The sequence below is a fragment of the Lithobates pipiens genome, unplaced genomic scaffold, assembly GCF_037356315.1.
Source record: "Lithobates pipiens isolate NorthernLeopardFrog02 unplaced genomic scaffold, aLitPip1_a1.2 Scaffold_25, whole genome shotgun sequence".
In the NCBI taxonomy this organism is placed as follows: domain Eukaryota; kingdom Metazoa; phylum Chordata; class Amphibia; order Anura; family Ranidae; genus Lithobates; species Lithobates pipiens.
The window spans coordinates 1,546,366-1,566,792 of NW_027507787.1; the positions used below are offsets into that span (position 1 = coordinate 1,546,366).

The 20,427-nt window shown below is 47.4% G+C and overlaps 1 protein-coding gene across 1 annotated transcript in view; it reads right to left on the bottom strand.

Annotated features, from left to right (window-relative positions):
* CSGALNACT2 (chondroitin sulfate N-acetylgalactosaminyltransferase 2) overlaps positions 1–18,014 on the bottom strand; it is a 97,101-nt gene extending 79,087 nt beyond the window's left edge. The window contains exon 1 of the mRNA XM_077453955.1: positions 17,833–18,014. The gene's annotated coding sequence lies outside the window, so the exon portion shown is untranslated. The remainder of the gene's footprint in view (positions 1–17,832) is intronic.
* Positions 18,015–20,427: the final 2,413 nt, after the last annotated feature.

Genomic DNA, 20,427 nt, shown 5'->3' on the forward strand with positions numbered 1-20,427 from the left:
AAGCACAGCGTGCTTCGCGCATGCACAGTTGGGTTCCCTTAACAGGAATGGCAGCATTAGACAGCCGTTACAAAGATCGGCTGGGGTGCCAACATTGTGGACGCCCTGGACAGGTAAGTGTCCATATATAAAAAGTTAGCAGCTGCAGTATTTGTAGCTGCTGCCTTTAATTTTTCATGGGGGGGGGCTGGACCTCCTCTTTAAGGTGCAAATGCAGCCAGATGGGAGTGTAGACATGTTGGGCCAAAATTTATACCCCGTCGTGTTCGCCGCACATGGCCTATCCAAGTAAATGAGTCCCAACCACCCTGCATTACATGCAGTTGCAAGGCAGTGGTGTTGTAGTTACAGGGGTAAAACAGGTGGCGACGTATTGCCTGCTCACAGAAAATCACCACAGATCACTTTTCAGGTGTGGAAAATCCATGTCGGCACGTCTTAGCCAACTCAAATCAAAATGGATTATTTTAATGGATAATTTCTCACCCAACGGACTCAATATTGAGTTTGATTTAAATTGCTTTATTAACGATTCTTAGCATTATATATATATATATATATATATATATATATATATATATATATATATATATATATATATATATATATATATATATATATATATATATATATATATATATATATATATATATAGCGGGGTCTCTTTAAGGACTATAAAACTACTGTTCCCAGAACCCCACTGGTTCCCAGGATGTTTGGAGTTATGCCCCAGAGACTCATTGGGGAGGGCATATAAGGAGGGGGGAGAGGCCTAGTTCGCTCTCTTTGGGACACCCCCCCCTCTCCTAGCAAAAGGAGATCTGTGCTGAACTGCTGGAGGCACAAGGCCTGAAGCCTGGGCCTTGTGCTCTTTTCCAAAGAGCCCTCTGCCAGCCTAGCTGCACCTGAGAGGCATCTTCTCATCCTTGCTGCAGTACACCAGAAGGATTGAAGACTCGGAGGTCGGTGGATTCCTGTTCCTAGACGAAAAGGCAGAGAAAACGGACTTGGACTTGTCCGGGTGGTGAGAGCTGTTTAAAGACAGATGCTTTATCTTTATTATTCGTTTGGATTACAAAGTTGTTCTTCAAGTGCACCACCGAAAGATTGCTAGCGAATATTGTTTTACTGGACTTCCATCTAGATCAGTCAGGCCTGACTGCATAGGTAGATAGTGCTGGGTGTTAGTTTACCCATGCGGGGAAGTAGCTGAAAAAGGGCAGCGCTAGAGTTGCATAGCAATACTTTATTATGCTGATTACTCTGTTTATCTTTATTACTGGTTACTGCAGGGACCTGTTTATGTGTTGCAAACCAAATGTTCAATTCATGTTATTCCTTTTATAATACAACAAGTAAAGTCAGTTATATACTTTCAAAGATTGTCTATGAGCTTGAGTTATCCACCCACGCACACACATATTTAGAGTATAAGTGATTTAATGTGTATTGCTAGATACTAACTGTGCCAGAGTGGGTAGAGCAGATTGCCGGGGGGTTGGCGGAGCTGTGCTCAGGGCCCAAACCAAACTTGCGGCCCTCTTAAGTGAGGGTATCGCTATACGTGGGGGCTCGTAAATCCGGGATTTCTGAGACAGCAGTGAACACGCCAGAGGTACCGGCATGGACCCACAGGGAGTCAGAGCATGGTGTGAAGCGGCTAAGGCCGACCCAAGTCAGTCAGTGGTCATTAGCCTCCCAGGGGAGAAATGGTGGATTGAGACCGTAGAGGAGTTAATGAAGTCAGTGTCCCCAGACCATGAACCATGGGTGATGGAGATAAAATCAGACCCAGACATCTCATATCAGTACGCGCTAGTGGAATACTGGGATGGGATGCCGGAGGCTTGCAAGCGCAACCGTGTACGGACACAAGACAACAGATCCTTTAGGTTGGCACATGCAATAAAGGAGGAGCCATCGCCAACGGGATCACAGCAGGCTGCGGCCCGTACCTCACCCGAGAGTCTCAGATCAGCACCGGCCACCCTTAGCGCAGAACTGTGTGCTGTCCTGGGGGAGATTGTGGCCCAGTGCAAGAAGGATCCCACAGATTACCCGATGTCGGGGTACAGAAAACTCTGGATGTTTTCAGGGAGGAAACCTGTACCTTCGGAAGAAGAGGGATTTGAAGAGTGGTTAGATAGCGCAACACAGGCACTAGAGGAATGGGAAGTTCCAGAGCGCAGAAAGAAGCAGAGGATTGTGGAAAGTCTAAAGGGGCCTGCTCTAGAGGCCGTACGCAACCTGAAGATGAGCAGGACAGACTAATGCGCAGGAGTACCTAGATGTATTACAGAATGTGTTTGGTGGGACAGAGAAAATCTCTGAGCTTGCTTATCAGTTAGAGCATTGCTACCAGAAGAAAGGTGAAAAACTATCAGACTACATGGGACGTTTAGATAAAAATCTGCATAGGATGATCCTAAAGAAGGGGATCAGCCCAGGAAAAGTAGATGAGACCCGTGCTCAACAGGTACTGAGGGGAGCTCAACCCATGGATCCTATTGCATGGACACTGCGTGCCCGACTGGATGGGAAGAATCTGGAGTACACTGACCTCATCCGAATGATCAGAGAGGAAGAGGCCCTACTGGAAGAAAAAAGGGAAGAACATCTCACCGAGCCCGTCAAACAACCGGTAGCAATAGTTACACCGGCCATGACTCCCGCTAGAGATAAGGAGGTGGACACTTTGAAGTTACAGATGTCCCAGGTGATGGAGATGTTGACTGCTATGATGTCGAAAGGTCAAGGGGGAGCCGAGAAATCAAGTCCTAGGAGGGAGTTGTTTCCAGATACACCAACACCAAGCCCCACTCGAGACCGAGAAGAGATGCTATGCTACAACTGCGGGGGCAGTGGCCACTTCGCCAGTATATGTTCCAGTCCCAAGAAGAAGAAGATAGATAACTGCCAGCCGGCGGGAAACTTCAGAGGGCCCCGGAGAGGGAGTCAACCGGGTGCCCATGCCTTTCAGTGAACTCCAAACTGAATAGAAGGAAGAGAGAGAGAGAGAAAACCAGACCCCTCAGAAGGAATGTCTACAAATAAGAGACAATAACATCCCTCAGCGGGTTTGTACTCCCATTACTGTGGGGAGGGTCAATGCATACCAGGCTCGAAAAAGAATAAAGTCTAAAACCAACTGGATGAAGACGGGTCCCCAGAAGAGGGTGGCCTCAACCCGGCCCTACCCAGAAGAATTGGTCGGCCCGTCCCCCACTGTCTCCATCCAGGAGAAAGGAGTCTACACAAAGGCCCTCCTGGACACTGGAGCTCAAGTGACTTTGTTGTACAGAGACTTCTATGATAGGCACTTGAGCCATTTGCCTATACAGAAGATAGAAGAGCTGGAGATATGGGGCCTGGGAGCTCAGAGTTTCCCCTACGATGGTTACCTGCCCATAAAGCTGACCTTCGATCCCTCTGTGGCGGGGAAAACAGAGGTGTTGGACACCCTGGCAGTTGTGTGTCCTAGACCGCCCAGGGCCAGCAAGATGTCCCTCATCATAGGGACCAATACGGATCTGGTGCGAAGACTTCTGACCCCTCTAGTGGAGACGAGAAATCATCAAGATCCCAATATCCATCCCATGCTGAAGACAGCCTACCAACGGTTGGTCCTAGAGCAGAAGACCCCAGGAGAGGGGATAGGTAAGGTGTGGAGACTTGGGAGAGAGGGAGTGGTGCTGCAGCCCGGAGAGGTAGCCTGCCTCAGGGCCACGGTGAAGCTTACCTGGGAGCAGCCTGGCCCCTTTGTAATGCTGGAATCCGATCCAAGGGAGGACCACTCAGGCCTGGAAGTGATACCGGAAGTGATTTCAATCAAGGCCCTGAAGAAGGCTCGAGGAAGAGTCCCAGTGAGTGTGAGAAACCCTATGGAGAGACCCATAGAGATCCCTGCCAGGATGCTGTTGGGGCAGGTGAGTCCTGCGGCCCCAGTCAGCTGGTCAGAAGTAAAAGGAACGGGTGAAGGAGGAGATGATGTTTGGGAGAAACTTTCCATGGAGAACCCGGACCTACCTGGAGCCTGGAAGGAGAGAGCCAAGGCCCAGCTGACTAGATGGGAGAGGATTTTCTCAAAGGATGAGTTTGATGTGGGATGTGCCAGGAGTGCCACCCACCGAATCCGCCTCCAAGAAGACAAACCCTTCAGGGAAAGGGTTAGGCGGGTCCCTCTAGCTGACCTGGAGGATCTGAGAGAGCAGCTTGCGGAGTTGAAGAAGACTGGTGTGATTCGGGAGTCTAGAAGTCCCTATGCCTCCCCCATAGTGGTGGTCAGGAAAAAGAATGGGTCGTTGAGGCTTTGTATTGACTACAGGACTCTCAACAGGAGGACCATCCCTGACCAGTATACCACACCGAGAATAGAGGATGCCCTACAGAGTTTGGCTGGTGCCAAGTGGTTCAGTGTAATGGACCTCAAGAGTGGGTACTACCAAATCCCCATGCACCAGGAAGACCGAGAGAAGACAGCTTTCATAACCCCAGTGGGATTCTTCGAATTCAACAGAATGCCTCAGGGCCTGTCTGGAGCCCCTGCTACCTTTCTACGCCTCATGGAGAAGACCGTTGGAGACATGAACCTCATAGAAGTCCTTGTGTACTTGGACGATGTCATTGTCTTCGGGAAAACTTTGGAAGAACATGAGGCCAGGTTGGAGAAGGTGTTGAGAAGACTCAGCGAAGAGGGACTCAAGCTTTCTCCCGAGAAGTGCCGGTTTTACCAATCCTCTGTGAACTATCTGGGACACATAGTGTCTGAAAAGGGAGTGGCTACAGACCCTGAGAAGTTGGAGGCAGTTACCTCTTGGCCAAGACCGACAACAGTCACAGAGTTCAGATCTTTCTTGGGGTTCTGCTCCTATTATAGAAGATTTGTGGATGGGTTTGCCCGGATTGCCAACCCACTAAACGAATTGCTCAAGACTGAAGGAGAAGAGGATGGCTTGGGACCTAGGAGGGCCGGTGAGTCGGTTCAAGATCAGTGGAACCCAAGGTGTGAAGAGGCTTTCTGAACCTTGAAGAGGAGCCTTACCACGGCCCCAGTCCTGGCCTATGCCGACCCCACCAGACCATATGAGCTACATGTCGATGCCAGTCATGAGGGCCTAGGCGGAGTGCTCTATCAAGAGTATGAAGAGCAGCTACGACCAGTGGCCTATGTGAGCCGGAGCCTGACTCCCTCGGAGAAGAACTACCCCACTCATAAATTGGAGTTCTTGGCCCTCAAATGGGCAGTAGTAGACAAACTGAAGGACTATCTCTATGGGGCGGAGTTTACCGTAAAGACAGATAACAATCCTCTGACCTACCTCTTCACTACTGCAAAGTTAGATGCAACCGGACACGGATGGTTGGCTGCATTATCCGGATTCAACTTCAGTCTAAAGTACAGACCAGGGGCTGGAAATAGGGATGCAGATGCCCTGTCCCGAAGATCTCATGTCATGGTCAATGACTGGGAAGACTGGACCCAGGTAGCACCGGAAGGAGTGCGAGCACTCTGTCAGGGTGCTGAGTTTCAAGCAAGAGGGGGCCCCAGAGCAGAGGAGATAGGAGTCACCGCAGTGGGAGTCCCTCAACCCTACTGTGGGGTAACTCAACTAGCAGAGGAACTCCTGCCAAAGCTGTCCAGAAAGGAGCTGAGCTATGACCAATTGGAAGACCCCATGGGGAGATTGGTCCTTGAAGCTTTGGAGAACGAGAATCCAGAGGGACTTCGACATCACCCTTCCAAGGAGGCTCGCCTGCTGAGGAAAGAGTTGGATAAGCTACAAGTACATCAGGGAGTGGTCTACCGAAGGGGCCCCTCTGATAACTCAGAAGATAAGTGGCAGTTGTTTCTCCCAGAGAAGCACCGAGAGACGGTACTAATTGCCTTACATGACCAGCATGGCCATCTAGGGGCGGAGAGAACTTTCCAGCTTGTCAGAAGCCGGTTCTATTGGCCCTGTATGAGGGCAGAAGTGGAGGAATATTGCCGTTCTTGTGCACGATGCATCCAGAGGAAGACTCTACCCCATCAAGCTGCCCCAATGGGCCACCTACAGAGTCAGGGTCCAATGGATCTGGTGTGCATTGACTTTCTCTGCCTCGAACCCGATTTGAGTGGATTGGGAAATGTTCTGGTGGTAACCGATCATTTCACCCGTTATGCCCAGGCTTTCCCCACCAAAGACCAAAAGGCCTCCACTGTGGCCAAGGTGCTCATGGAAAAATACTTTGTCCACTATGGATTACCACAGAGAATCCACTCAGACCAAGGAAGGGACTTTGAGAGTCGTCTGATCCGGAACCTACTGGACTCATTGGGAGTAGAGAAGACCAGGACTACACCTTATCATCCACAAGGAGATGCCCAACCTGAGAGGTTTAATCGGACCTTACTAAACATGCTTGGAACTCTAGAGACAGAGAAGAAGCAACACTGGAGCCAACACATATCAGCTTTGGTGCACGCTTACAACTGCACCACAAGTGATGTGACGGGTTACTCCCCCTACCGACTCCTGTTTGGGAGAGAAGCAAGATTGCCGGTGGATCTGGCCTTTGGCATTTCCCTAGACCATGCCTCTGCTACCTCCCACAAGGGATATGTGGACCGACTTAGACACAATTTGAAAGTGGCCCATGAACGAGCTCAGGCGGTCTCGGACCAAAGGGGAGCCCGCAACAAGAGGAACTTCGATCTGAAGGTTCGAGTGCAAGACCTGCAGCCTGGGGACCGTGTACTGCTACGCAACCTGGGGATCCCCGGGAAGTACAAGCTTGCTGATAGATGGAGACCAGAGCCCTATGTCATTTGCAGAAAGCTACCTGGATTGCCTGTGTATAAGTTAAAACCAGAGGGGAAAGTGGGGCCCTTGAAGACTTGGCACAGGAATCATTTGCTCCCGCTTACTGAAGCAGTCAGAATACCTCCAGTGAGAAATCCACCAGAATCTGTTTCCATTCTGGTTCCCCCGGGACCTAGCACTCGGTCTCAGACCTTCCGGGTTAGAGATGGACAAGATTCCCAACGAGGTGAAGGTGGAAGAGGAGAGCTTGAGTGGCTGTGGCCTTTATCAACTCCAGGAAATTCTGCCATAGATCTCCCACCTACTGAGGATACACAGGATGGGACACTGAACCCAGAAGCTACAGAGTTCATTCCATCTAGTGGTGTGCCTGAAGGCTGGGAAGATATCCCTAGCATTTACTCAGAAGAGGAAAGGACCGTTGTTCCAGAACCAGTGATGCTGTCAGAGTGTGTTCCTGAAGTAGAGCCTGTGGCACCAGAGCCTGAAGTCCCAAGAGAACAGAGAGCTCGCCGAGTTGTGAGACCCCCCCAAGAAGCTAACCTACTCTCAAATGGGGGAGAGTTCTGAGGACTCTGTTGTGACTGCTAGAAGAAGTGCTGAACGCTCTAATCCCTCCACTGACCATTTGGTGGAGGGCAACCCCAGCTCACTCTCTGGCACAGTTAGGCAGGCCACTCATGCCAGTGTGACCTGTGGGACAGGGAATCCCACCTCTGAGTTCTGGTGGAAATTCCCTGTACCAACATCATACCCAGCACTTTCAAAATTGGTACAGGATATGTGTTAAAAGTTTATCTTTGGGGACCAAAGAGTTTAAGTGGGGGGGGAGTGTGTAGCGGGTCTCTTTAAGGACTATAAAACTACTGTTCCCAGAACCCCACTGGTTCCCAGGATGTTTGGAGTTATGCCCCAGAGACTCATGGGGGAGGGCATATAAGGAGGGGGGAGAGGCCTAGTTCGCTCTCTTTGGGACCCCCCCCCCCCTCCTAGCAAGAGGAGATCTGTGCTGAACTGCTGGAGGCACAAGGCCTGAAGCCTGGGCCTTGTGCTCTTTTCCAAAGAGCCCTCTGCCAGCCTAGCTGCACCTGAGAGGCATCTTCTCATCCTTGCTGCAGTACACCAGAAGGATTGAAGACTCGGAGGTCGGTGGATTCCTGTTCCTAGACGAAAAGGCAGAGAAAACGGACTTGGACTTGTCCGGGTGGTGAGAGCTGTTTAAAGACAGATGCTTTACCTTTATTATTCGTTTGGATTACAAAGTTGTTCTTCAAGTGCACCACCGAAAGATTGCTAGCGAATATTGTTTTACTGGACTTCCATCTAGATCAGTCAGGCCTGACTGCATAGGTAGATAGTGCTGGGTGTTAGTTTACCCATGCGGGGAAGTAGCTGAAAAAGGGCAGCGCTAGAGTTGCATAGCAATACTTTATTATGCTGATTACTCTGTTTATCTTTATTACTGGTTACTGCAGGGACCTGCTTATGTGTTGCAAACCAAATGTTCAATTCATGTTATTCCTTTTATAAAACAACAAGTAAAGTCAGTTATATACTTTCAAAGATTGTCTATGAGCTTGAGTTATCCACGCACACACATATTTAGAGTATAAGTGATTTAATGTGTATTGCTAGATACTAACTGTGCCAGAGTGGGTAGAGCAGATTGCCGGAGCTGTGCTCAGGGCCCAAACCAAACTTGCGGCCCTCTTAAGTGAGGGTATCGCTATATATATATATATATATATATATATATATATATATATATATATATATATATATATATATATATATATATATATATATATATATATATATATATATATATATATATATATATATATATATATATATATTTTTTTTTTTTATTATTATTCAGGATTTATATAGCGCAGTTTGCTCAGCGCTTTACAATATGAGGGCAGACAGTACACTTACAATACAAATCAATACAGGAGGGATCAGAGGGCCCTGCTCGTTAGAGCTTACAATCTAGAAGGGAGGGTCAAGTTGAAACAAAAAAAAGGTAAAAAATAAAAAAAGGGAAAAAAAAAAAATGAAAAAAAAAGTCAGCAGCTACAAATACTGCAGCTGCTGACTTTTAATAAATCTGACACTTACCTGTCCCACGGTCCAGCGATGCGGGGGAACGAAGCCCCACTGCTCCCCACTGCGCATACGTGAGCGGGGCCATGCAGTCAACTGGGACCTGTCACGTGTCCCAGATGACTGACAGGAGGGGGCGGAGCTGAGCCCTTCCTGCGCCAAGGGCAAGTAATGTCAGGAGCCCAGGCACCGAAGGAGGTAGACTACGAGGGACCCCCTAGCTAAAAGCATTTAGAGGCGAGTTAAAAAAAAAAAAATTCCAAATGTTTTTTGTTGGTTTTTTTTTTTAGGAATTTTAAGCATTTTTTTTTTTTTGTGTGGAACACCACTTTAATACCATAAACAATAACATGTTATTAGACTTTTTCTCCAAGAGTATATCATGAGTTTGGAAATTCTAGAGAAATGCTTAAAAGGAGAAGTCCACCATACTTCTCTTTTAAATAATACATTACAATTTAAATAAACGCATGAGATTTTAGTTGACTAAACTGTACTGGAAATTTTTGTTTACTCCAACTAAAAACAATTCACATGACTAAAATACAAACTAAAATGGCATTTTAGTCAAAATACTATGACTAAAACAAAACAAAACATGGCGTAAAAATTTAAGTAATTGTAGTCTCGTTTTTTGTTTTTAATTAAATATAGCAAACATGTTATTACTTACCTGTTCTGTTGCAATGGATTTGCACAAAGAAGCCAGGATTCTCCTCTTCTCAGGTCCCTCTTTGGCTCTCCTGGCCCCTCCATCTTGCTGGGTGCCCACCACAGAAAACAGCTTGCTATGGGGGCACCCGAGCCGAGCCACAGCTCCATGTGCCCCTTTTTATTCTCATTGGCCGACTGACAGCAGCGGGCGCCAATGGCACCGTGCTGCTGTCATAGCCAATGAGGAAAGGGGGACCCCGAGACATTCCTACAACATCTCTGGAACTAGAGGGACCTCGGGAAAGTATTAGGGGGTGCTGGAGAGGCTGCCGCATAAAATGCATCAAATTAAAAAAAAACCTTCTGCCTTTACAACCACTGCTGTCAACAGCCCTCCGAAAAGAGATTCACTGTGGGTCGCTTCTCAGTCTAGGTTCAGTTCTGTGCATGTCAGGAACATGCACAAATAGGCATGCTTTCCTGACATGCAGGGAAATGTGCTGCACTTTAGCCAATGCCATTCATTGTTAATGGCACCCCAGGGCATCTGCAAATATGTGCGTTTTTGCACGTGCCAAAGCACATGATGCTGTAGCACCACGCAGTGCGTTTTTGGATGGGGGTCTTTCTGCGTTTCTTGTGTATGGGGCTACCCTACACGTAATGCATAGGTGCATGCACAAGGGTGAACCAGTCCACAGAGGGGCGGCAGGGGGCTGCAGCCAGTGTGAACACGCCACAATTATAAAAGCCCCTCATTGGACGCCTGCGTCAGCTGAGGGGATGACTGTTCTCAGCAGATTTTCGGTTGTGTGACACCTCTGGAGAATTCCACCCGTATCGTATTGCCCGTCCCTTCCACTCCTGGAACAGGCACTTCGGAGGAGACAAGAGAACATGTTTTTCCACTGACTACTGCAGGAAATGTCCTAAACCCGAGCCAGCCGGCATTAATGAGGTGCGCTGCCTACCTGGAACGTTCCTGGCCGGGTGTGATCCTTGCTGTACGCACATTACTCTGCACACACTCCATGCGTCTATCCACCTATCAGCTACCTACAGGGGGATAAAGTCCCATTATTAATCTGGTCATTTTCACTGAGAAGACAGCAAGGGGAGCCGAGACAACACCAGGCTGTAGATCCATCCTCCTCTCACCACTACAGCCTGAGGTGGCCAAAACTGACACATGGAAATCTATAAAATCCAGGGAGGAGCGGCTGGTAACAGCACCAATTCTGACACCACGTCTGCATTTCCCACCAGGGTGTCCCTTATTTAGGTCACTTGGTTTTCCTCACTTTAAACATAATCATTAAAGCTGAACTCCAACCTCAGCTTCAGTCTCATACAGTTACACATCCTCCTCTCCTGTAAGGAGATGACTCGGAGTTCACTGCACACTGTGAGCGTCATACATTGTGCATCAGAAGCTGCAGCAAGCCACACAGACCCGCCTGCACGCCACACAGACCCGCCTGCACGCCACACAGACCCGCCTGCACGCCACACAGACCCGCCTGCACGCCACACAGACCCGCCTGCAAGCCACACAGACCCGCCTGCAAGCCACACAGACCCGCCTGCAAGCCACACAGACCCGCCTGCAAGCCACACAGACCCGCCTGCAAGCCACACAGACCCGCCTGCAAGCCACACAGACCCGCCTGCAAGCCACACAGACCCGCCTGCAAGCCACACAGACCCGCCTGCAAGCCACACAGACCCGCCTGCAAGCCACACAGACCCGCCTGCAAGCCACACAGACCCTTCTTCACTTTGTGATTGGAGGATGTCACTCATGGAGGCTCAACATCACATGTGGGCATTGCCTAGGCAGCAGGGGGTCTCCAAACTATGGCCCTCCAGTTGTTCAGAAACTACAATTCCCATCATGCCTAGTCATGTCTGTGAAGGTCAGAGTTTTACAATGCATGTTACGTGTAGTTCTGCAACAGCTGGAGGGTCATAGTTTGGAGATCCCTGCTAGGGTGTCCTGCAAGCAGATGCAGTCTGCCTAGGAATCGCGAACCGCCAGACTGACATCCACCTATCAAGGTGACATACACATGACTCTCCCTAGAGCGCCTGCTGCTTACAATTGGGTTGAGGGCCCTGGGAGGACTATTGAAGTAGAGTGCTGGCATGTTTTTTCAGGAAGCTATATACAGCACGATCTGCCTGCATTACATAGAGAAGCACAGAGACCCCACTGTGTGACATCAGAAACAGGAAGCGATGAGGATTTTGTCACTTCCTGTTTCGGTTCTTTGTTTACCTGGCCATTACCACCCAGGGAACTAGCCAATCAGACCAAACTGTGTTGGATTGACTGTATTGAAGGTTAGGAGCGCGAGTAACTGCAACTAAATAGGATACATTAAGGTTACGTGGTTTTGATGCATCGGTAAAAATGTCTTATTACTTTTGTGAAAGAAAAAAAAAAAAGTTTCGTCTTTAAAGTGGAAGTCCTGGCTAAAACTAAAATCCCTGCATCTATAGCCACCAACATTCTAACAATGACCTATCAGTATACATACTTTTTCTGCATTCGATTTGACCTCCAGCGGCGGAAGCTCTGATCCCACGCTGAGCTGTCAGCCGCTGTGGAGGTAGGTGCAAAGGACACGTCCGACAACAGTAAGTATATGGGTGACGTCACATCCCATTCACTTCACAGTGGTTGTCGGGCCGTGTACTCTGCAGAGCTTCCGGCGCTGGAGATCGAGTCGAATCGCCTGCAGAAAAAGCGATGTATACTGATTTATTTTCAGTGCTAGATAGGTTAGTGTTAGAATGTTGGTGGCTATAGATGCAGGGATTTTAGTGTTAGCCCAGACTTCCACTTTAAGTGGTTAAACTGACCTCATTTAGACCCCTTTCACACAGAGGCAGCTTTCAGGCATTTTAGCGCTAGTAAAGCGCCTGAAAACTGCCTCCCATTCATTGCAATGGGTGCTTTCACACCCTGGCGGTGTGCTTGCGGGACGTTCCAAAATGTCCTGCAAGCAGCATCTTTGGGGCTGCTCTTCTGAAGTGCATTTTTTTTTTTTTTTTTTTTTTAACACGAACGCAAGGGTGGCCTCAGTGTGAAAGGGGGTCTTACAGACCGAAGTTAATTCCTTTGATCTAAAAGAAGGAAATGTTACAATGTTTCTCTTTAACTTGCCTGAACGACGTTGTGATAAACTTGGCAGGCTGCCTGTTTTGTTTTTTTTGACAGCTGTCAGCTTGAGCAGAGAACTCTCTGCACTGAATCGAGGAAATGGTGTTAAGATCGCGATTCCACCCCCTCACGATCTTGATTCTTCAACGATTAATCATGCAGCTCTACATCGGACATGTGTCTGTTGACATCCACCGCTCCATAGATGACACTGGAGGGTCCAATCAGGTCCTCCTGAAAAACTGACAGGTGGATCTGATTGGACAGCCTGTGTGAAAGGGGTATAACGCCTAGACGTTGATTGGTTACTATGCACAGCTGCCCCAGTTTTAGTAAATCTCCCCCTGTATGTCCATAGTTTTACATGCCTACAAGCACATTAACAGTAGACGGGTTTAACAGTTGGGTGCTAATTAATTTCAATGGTTCGAATTAGGGTTGTCCCCATACCACTTTAAGACCGAGTACAAATACCGATACTTTGTCTCAAGCACTCGCCGATACCGATTCTTTAATGTCATGTGACCATGGCACCAATATGCAGCACTGATGACTGTGTGTTTTTATTTTTATTTTATTTTTTACAATTTTAATTTTAACAATTTATTTTTATATTTTTTTTATGTTTTCTTTTCATTTGGAAAAGGAAGGAGCCGGTAAATTACAGGTTTACCAGCTCCTTCCTCCGCTCTCCATCCTGACACATCCAAGACAGAGGGGGGAGCTGACACAGAGGGGGACTGGAGGAGGATGCGGGGACAGTCAGGGTTGATCGATGGGGGAAGTTACAAGCATTTCAATAAAGTGGGGGGGGGGCGGAGTAGGAGTAGCTTCTGTCAGCTGCTTTACTGAAATCTATACGGGGGGGGGGGACCGGTGCTTGTAACTCCCCCCACCACCGCACCAATCACCCCCGACTGCCCAGGTATCAAATCAAGCATCGGTATCGGGACAACCCTATCTAGAATAAGGTATTATTCCAGTCAATGAAATAAATTAACCCCCTAGCACTTGATGCACCTAGACGCGTTCACAAAAACAGGGCTTTAAGCACATTTTTGACGCTACTTTTCTCCTTCCCGGAAAGCTGGGCAAGAGGACTAAACCTGCCTGAAAATCTGTAAAACAAGGTAAGATCAGGTCTATCCGGGTATCGTATGTACCAAATTCTCCGGATCCCCTAGAGGTGAGCCCAGTATGCCAATATAGACTATCTTCAGGCTGGAGCTCTGGTATGGCCCAGGATATCCCCCAATCACAGCCTGGCCTACAGAACGGGGTCTCTGGAGAAGATGAAATCCTAATGAAACATCTCCCCCCAGAAGAAGCACCTAGTGCTCTCCGTGTATAATGAGGACCTCCTCCACTGACATCTGTCACCCGTTCATCTACAGCTTCTCACCTCCAGTATTAGAGGCAGCAATACAAAGCCCAGCTAAAGAAAACATTACGCAGAAATAGAACAGGCTTACCTTAGACCGGCCATACACGGTGCAAATTTCTTTCGTGCAATTGCGGGATGCAGGAAAGAAATGTACTGGTTTTGCCCATCAACACAGACAGTGCTACCCGGGGAATCCCTCCTGCTGAGCAATTGTCTTCTCCTGGCAGGGAAAGCCGCCCCCAATGGGAGAAGACAGTGATTAGTGCAGGCTGGTTGTACCCAAGTTAAATCGGTCAACTTGGTACATTCAGCCTGCCCATTACCGATTCAAATCTCTACTGTTAAGGCTGGTAATACACTATGCAGTCTGATTGTACAATCTTCTTTAGCTTTACTGAAACAATGTAATATGAGCATACACCTAAACTATCCTTTCTATCAATATCAGGTGGGGCAGGCCCTTATATTACATAGTTGATGGTAGATCTAGAGGAGTTTAAACAGATTGTAAAGTTTATGATCAGCCCGAAAAGTCACAATACATGTTACAATCTTTGTACATTCAACTTCAGATTTACCAAAACTGTGCAATATGAGGAGTTACCTAATCAATTTGTGTCCAATCAGGCAAACCCATGCACAAGATAGTCATTAGCAGATCTACAAGAGATTATACAGTCACATCGTATAGTATGTGTGAAGTCTTAAACCGGGTATACACTAGAGCTGCACGATTCTGGCCAAAATGAGAATCACAATTTTTTGGCTTAGAATAAAAAAGATCATGATTCTCGTGACGTAAAATCTTTCACATTATACAGAAAAGGGGCTAACTTTACTGGTTAGTGTTGGTTTTTATAAAAAAATTGCATTGCAAATACAGTGCGACATCAAATATTGCAGCAACCACCATTTTATTCTCTAGGGTGGCTACTAATTATATATATATATATATCCTGTTTCCCCAAAAATAAGCCCTATTCTGAAAATAAGACCGACAAGGACTTTAACTAGGGCTTATATTGCAGCCATCACCAACAATCACGCTAGGTCTTATTTTCGGGGAAACAGGATAGAGAATGAATGAAAAAGAAATAAATAAATAAAATTAATTCTATCTATCTATCTATCTATCTATCTATCTCTCTCTATCTCTCTAAGTAATTGTCTAGCAAACAAAAAAAAAAAAAAAGAAGATTTTAACTTGAAACCAACAAATGTCAGAAAAAGGTTTAGTGTTTGACCCCTTTCACACCAGGGCGTTTTGCAGGCGCTATAGCATTAGAAATAGCGCCTGCAATCCGCCCTAAAGAAGCTGCACCATTATGTGTAGTGGGAAAGCCCCGAGGGCTTTCACACTACAGCGGTGCGCTGGCAGGACGTCAGAAAAAAGTCCTGCCAGCAGCTTCTTTGGAGTGGTAAAGGAGCGGTGCGTTTACGGCTCCTCCACCGCCGCTCCCCATTGAAATCAATGGGGCAGCGCTGTAATAACACCGGCAAAACGCTGCTATTGCGGCGTATTGCTGGCAGCTTTAACCCTTTCTTGGCCGCTAGTAGGGGGGTAAAAGCTCCCCGCTAGCGGCCGAAATGCGCCACAGATCCGGCAGTAAAACGCCGCTAAAAATTGCGGCGTTTTACCGCCGACACAATGGGTGGTGTGGTGTGAAAGGGGTCTTTAAGTGGTTAAACTTTTTTCACTTACAAAGTCTATTCCATTGACAAATTGTTACAATGTGTATACTTAAGTTCAACTGATAAAGAATGTTGCGATTCTTGGCAGACTGCCCAGTTTTTCTCCTTTCTTACTTTTGATAGCTGTGGCTTCAAAAGAGCAGGGAGAATTCTTTGCATAGAAAGAATTGTGAAATGCTTTAGTCAAGATTGCGATAATGATTCTTGACGATTAATTGTGCAGCTCTTGTACACACTATTCATTTTTTTTTCCATTCAACCCTGCAGAGAAAAAACTGACAGCTCCAGTCTGAGCCACTGTACTACAGGAGGTTTGTTTAGCAATCTCACCCACTGAGCTGTTCTGTTATGACACGAGGACGGAGATGGAGACGGAGACGGGGACGGGGACGGGGACGGGGACCCCCCCCCCCCAAGAAGACTCTGATCAGTGTGCTCTGCCATTGGCTGATAGCACTGATCAGGGGTCAGCTGGCTACTGGTCATCCACCATGCATGGCCAGCTTCTGTCGGACAGACTGACACACACACGGGCCCAATGTCCGCTGTTTGTCTTTTTTTTTTTTTAACTGGCTGATGTCGCCTAACATTCAACCCATGTGTACCTGGGTGGCACAGTGGTGTAGTGGTTAGCACTCTCACCTAGCAGTAAAAAGGGTTGCTGGTTTGAATCCCAACCACGACACTACCTGCCTGGAGTTTGCATGTTCTCCCTGTGCCTGGGTGGGTTTCCTCCGGGTACTCCGGTTTCCTCCCACACTCCAAAGACATACAGGTAGGTTAATTGGCTTCTGTCCAAAATTGGCCCTAGTATATGAATGGACACCTTGGATTGTGGGCACCTTGAGGGTAGGGTCTGATGTGAGTGTGCAATGTACAGGGACACAATTGTAGACACCCACTCAGGATGGACTGGTGTCTTTATTCAACCTTACTATGTAACTACCTGGCTTTAGGCTGGCCACACACTACACTATACAACCTACTTTAGCTTTTCCAAAACGATATATATAAAAATAAAAATAGTCAAATCTAAGCCATCCATTACATTAGAATGACGTCAAAAAGACCCTTCTACTACATGTTTGATAGGAGATTGTACAGTGTGTGATGAGCCTAGACTATATCCTATCATCTCCCACCACCATTACAGCACTACATGATGGGGTGTAGTGAGGTGCGTTGCTCATGCAGCCAGACATGATTTATCTGAATGTAGTAGTGTGGTTAGGAATGGTTATCTGGGTCAAGCTGGTGATAACGATGGTGATAACGATGGTGATAACGATGGTGATAACGATATGGATCTCTGCAGACAAGACGAGAGAGCGCATCTCTATAGGAACACAAAGTACAACAACTCACAGAGGGTCATGTATAACTACAATAATGCTGCTATGGATATAGTGTACACACACTCTCCTCTAGTCCTGCTAGAGATCTAACCTCGTCTGACACAGACGCCCCTTGTGACACACCTCGCCAGGAGAACGATTTATGATAAAAAGTGACAGATCTTTCCGGTTGAGTCCAATGAGATCTGGAAATTACAGTCACATGACTGCAACACACCTCTGTCTCCTTTAGTGGAAAGCTTTGTGAATTGCACCTGTAGTCACCAAATCTCCCTGACCATACACTGTACAATCTGATTGTACAATTTCCCATCGATGTGATACAACATCTGCCTGGATGATACACATGGAATGCAGGCTTCCCATCACATGACAGTTTTTATCAGTCCACAACACCATTGCACACCCCCCCATACATCATTCCCTCATTGGACTCACCACATCTATGTCCTGAAATAATGCATTGAGTTTGTATCATTCGAGTAACCACGACAGATGTAAAGGAGATCATACAATCAGATTATATAGTATATGGCCAGCTGTACAGATCTGTCCTTGGCTTTCCATCCTCCAGCATTTATAATTCACAGAACTTTCCATCCCATTATAAAGTCCATTGAGCCAGCACATGATCCTTAGTGGTTGGTGTCCCATACACTTGTGTGATGTTACCTGTGATGAGCAGTGCTGGGTTCTCCTATGATGGCTCCTCTGTTTCCAATGATCACAGCTCTCCCCTGTAATCCTCCAGCCAGGGATCAGCACCCCGTCCGCAGCCACACTCACTCCTTCTCTATTGATAAGCTCCGCATTAATCTGCCTACCCGGCCAGAAACCAAGCCTCCTTCTCACTGTCCAAGGTTCAAGCCTCGTTCTCAGATTACATAAACCAAGCCTCGTTCTCAGATTACAGAAACCAAGCCTCGTTTTCAGCTCTAGCCGCTGAATAGACAGTGTTTTTAACCCCTTGAAGAGGATCTTAAAGTAGAACTATAGGCAAAACTCTTTTGGATAAAAAGTTTGGACACCCCTGGAGTAAAGGAACCCCTGTTAGTTTATTTTTTGTCATCTGTGTCCCCTTGGGTGGATTTTCCCTCACTTCCTGTCCTATAGCCAAAACAGGAAGTGAGAGATGATCTCTGTAAATTAACCACTTCAATACCAGGCACTTTTACCCCTTCCTGCCCCTGCCCGATGTCGCACTTTGAATGACAATTGCGCAGTCATATAACACTGTACCCAAACTAAATTTTTATCATTTACTTCCCACAAATAGAGCTTTCTTTTGGTGGTGTTTGATCACCTCTGAGGGTTTTTATCTTTTGCTAAAGTAAACCAAACTGAAAAAGATCAACATTTTTGAAAAAAAAAGTTTTTTAGTTTCTGTCATAAAATTAAATTTTCCCCTTCACCGACGGGTACTGATGGGGCAGCACCAATGTGGGGACTGATGGGGCGGCACTGATGGGCAATGATGAGTTGGCACTGATAAGGTGGCACAGATGGGAACTGATGAGGAGGCACTAATGTAGAATTGATGGGCACTGATAGATGGCACTGATAGGTGGCACTGATAGGCAGCTGTGATGGGCACTGACAAGCAGCTGTGATGTGCACTGACAGGCGGCTGTGATGGGCACTGACAGGCGGCTGTGATGGGCACTGATTGGCACTGACAGGTGGCACTGATGGGCAGTTAGGATTGCCACCTGTCCAGGATTCACCCGGACAGTTCGGGTTTGGAATCATTCGTCCAGGTTTCAGACTGTCTGAAACCCGGACACATTATTTAGACTTGACTATGGCTTCCAAGCAGTCTCAGATCCATCTGGATGAGAGGTGCTGACTGCCAAGTGAGCTCACCATCCATCCATCCATCTGTCTGTGACTGAAGTCTCCCCCTTCTCTCTCTTGTCTCTGAGTGAGTACACTAAGGCAAATCAGGGTTCTCAGAGCACCCCTTACATCAGAGTTCCCCTTTACATCAGAGGCCACAGTGTTTCCCCTTACATCAGAGTCCTCACCGTACATCAGAGTTCTCAGTGTTTCCCCTTAAATCAGGGTTCCCAGAGCATCCCTTATGTTAGAGTCCCCAGAGTTCTCCTTTACATCAGAGTCTGCAGAGTCCCCTCTGACAGTGAATGGGAACTCTGCGAGTGCAGACTTAAAGGGGAACTCTGTGGACTTTGATGTAAAGGGGGACTCTTGTTATTAACTTCATATGACTGGAAATGTTATTTAGTAGCAAAATATATGTATAGTTTATACTATAAAAAAATTGCTGTGCACCGCTAAAGTGTTCGGGTTTGACTTGAAAAAAAGGTGGCAACCCTATGGGCAGTGCTGATGATGAGGTACTGACAGGTGTTACTGCTGGGCACTAATTGGCACTGTGATGGGCAATGATTGTCACTGTGTTGGGCACCGATTGGCAATGTGGTGGGCACTGACAGACTTTATTATTGGGGCACTGCTGGCAGCTGTTTGGCACTGATTGGCAGCTGATGGGGGCTGTGCTGATAATCAATGTGCTGATTATCAGAACAGACCTCCCTCTGGCAGCGCAAACTGAAGAATGCCGTTTACTGTCACTTCCTGGTTCACACAATGATCAGCTGTGATTGGTCACAGCTGATCATGTAGTAAGAAGCCTCTGACGGAGGTTTCTTACCATGATCAGAGATGCAGCGTGTCAGACTGACACGTCACACTAGCAATCGCCGCGTTGCACGCCCCCACGTGCATGTTATCCGGCTGGATGTCATATGACGCCCAGTCAGTATAATAGAACCACTTCCCAGCCATCAATATGCTATAGGCTGGGCGGGAAGTGGTTAAAGTGACACTTATACTTACCTGCCCTGTGCAGTGGATTTGCACATAGCAGCCCAGATCCTCCTCTTCTCAGGTCCCTGGCTGGAGCTCATGGCCCCTCCCTTGAGTGCCCCCTCAGCAAACAGCTTGCTATGGTCATGCTATAGCCAAGCCATAGCTACCTGTGTCCATGCTGCAGCCTAGCCCTGCCCCCTTTCTCTCCTCATTGGCTGACTGACTTTTATTGACAGCAGTGGGAGTCAATGGTGCCACGCTGCTTTCTAAGCCAATGAGGAGGGGAGTCCCAGGCAGCCGAGACACTCCTGCAACATCGCTGGATCTAGATGGGCTCAGGTAAGTATTAGCGGGGCTGGGGGGAGCTGCTACACTGAGAAGGTTTTTTTTTATCTTAGTGCATAGACTGCATTAAGATTAAAAAAAAAACTGACTTTA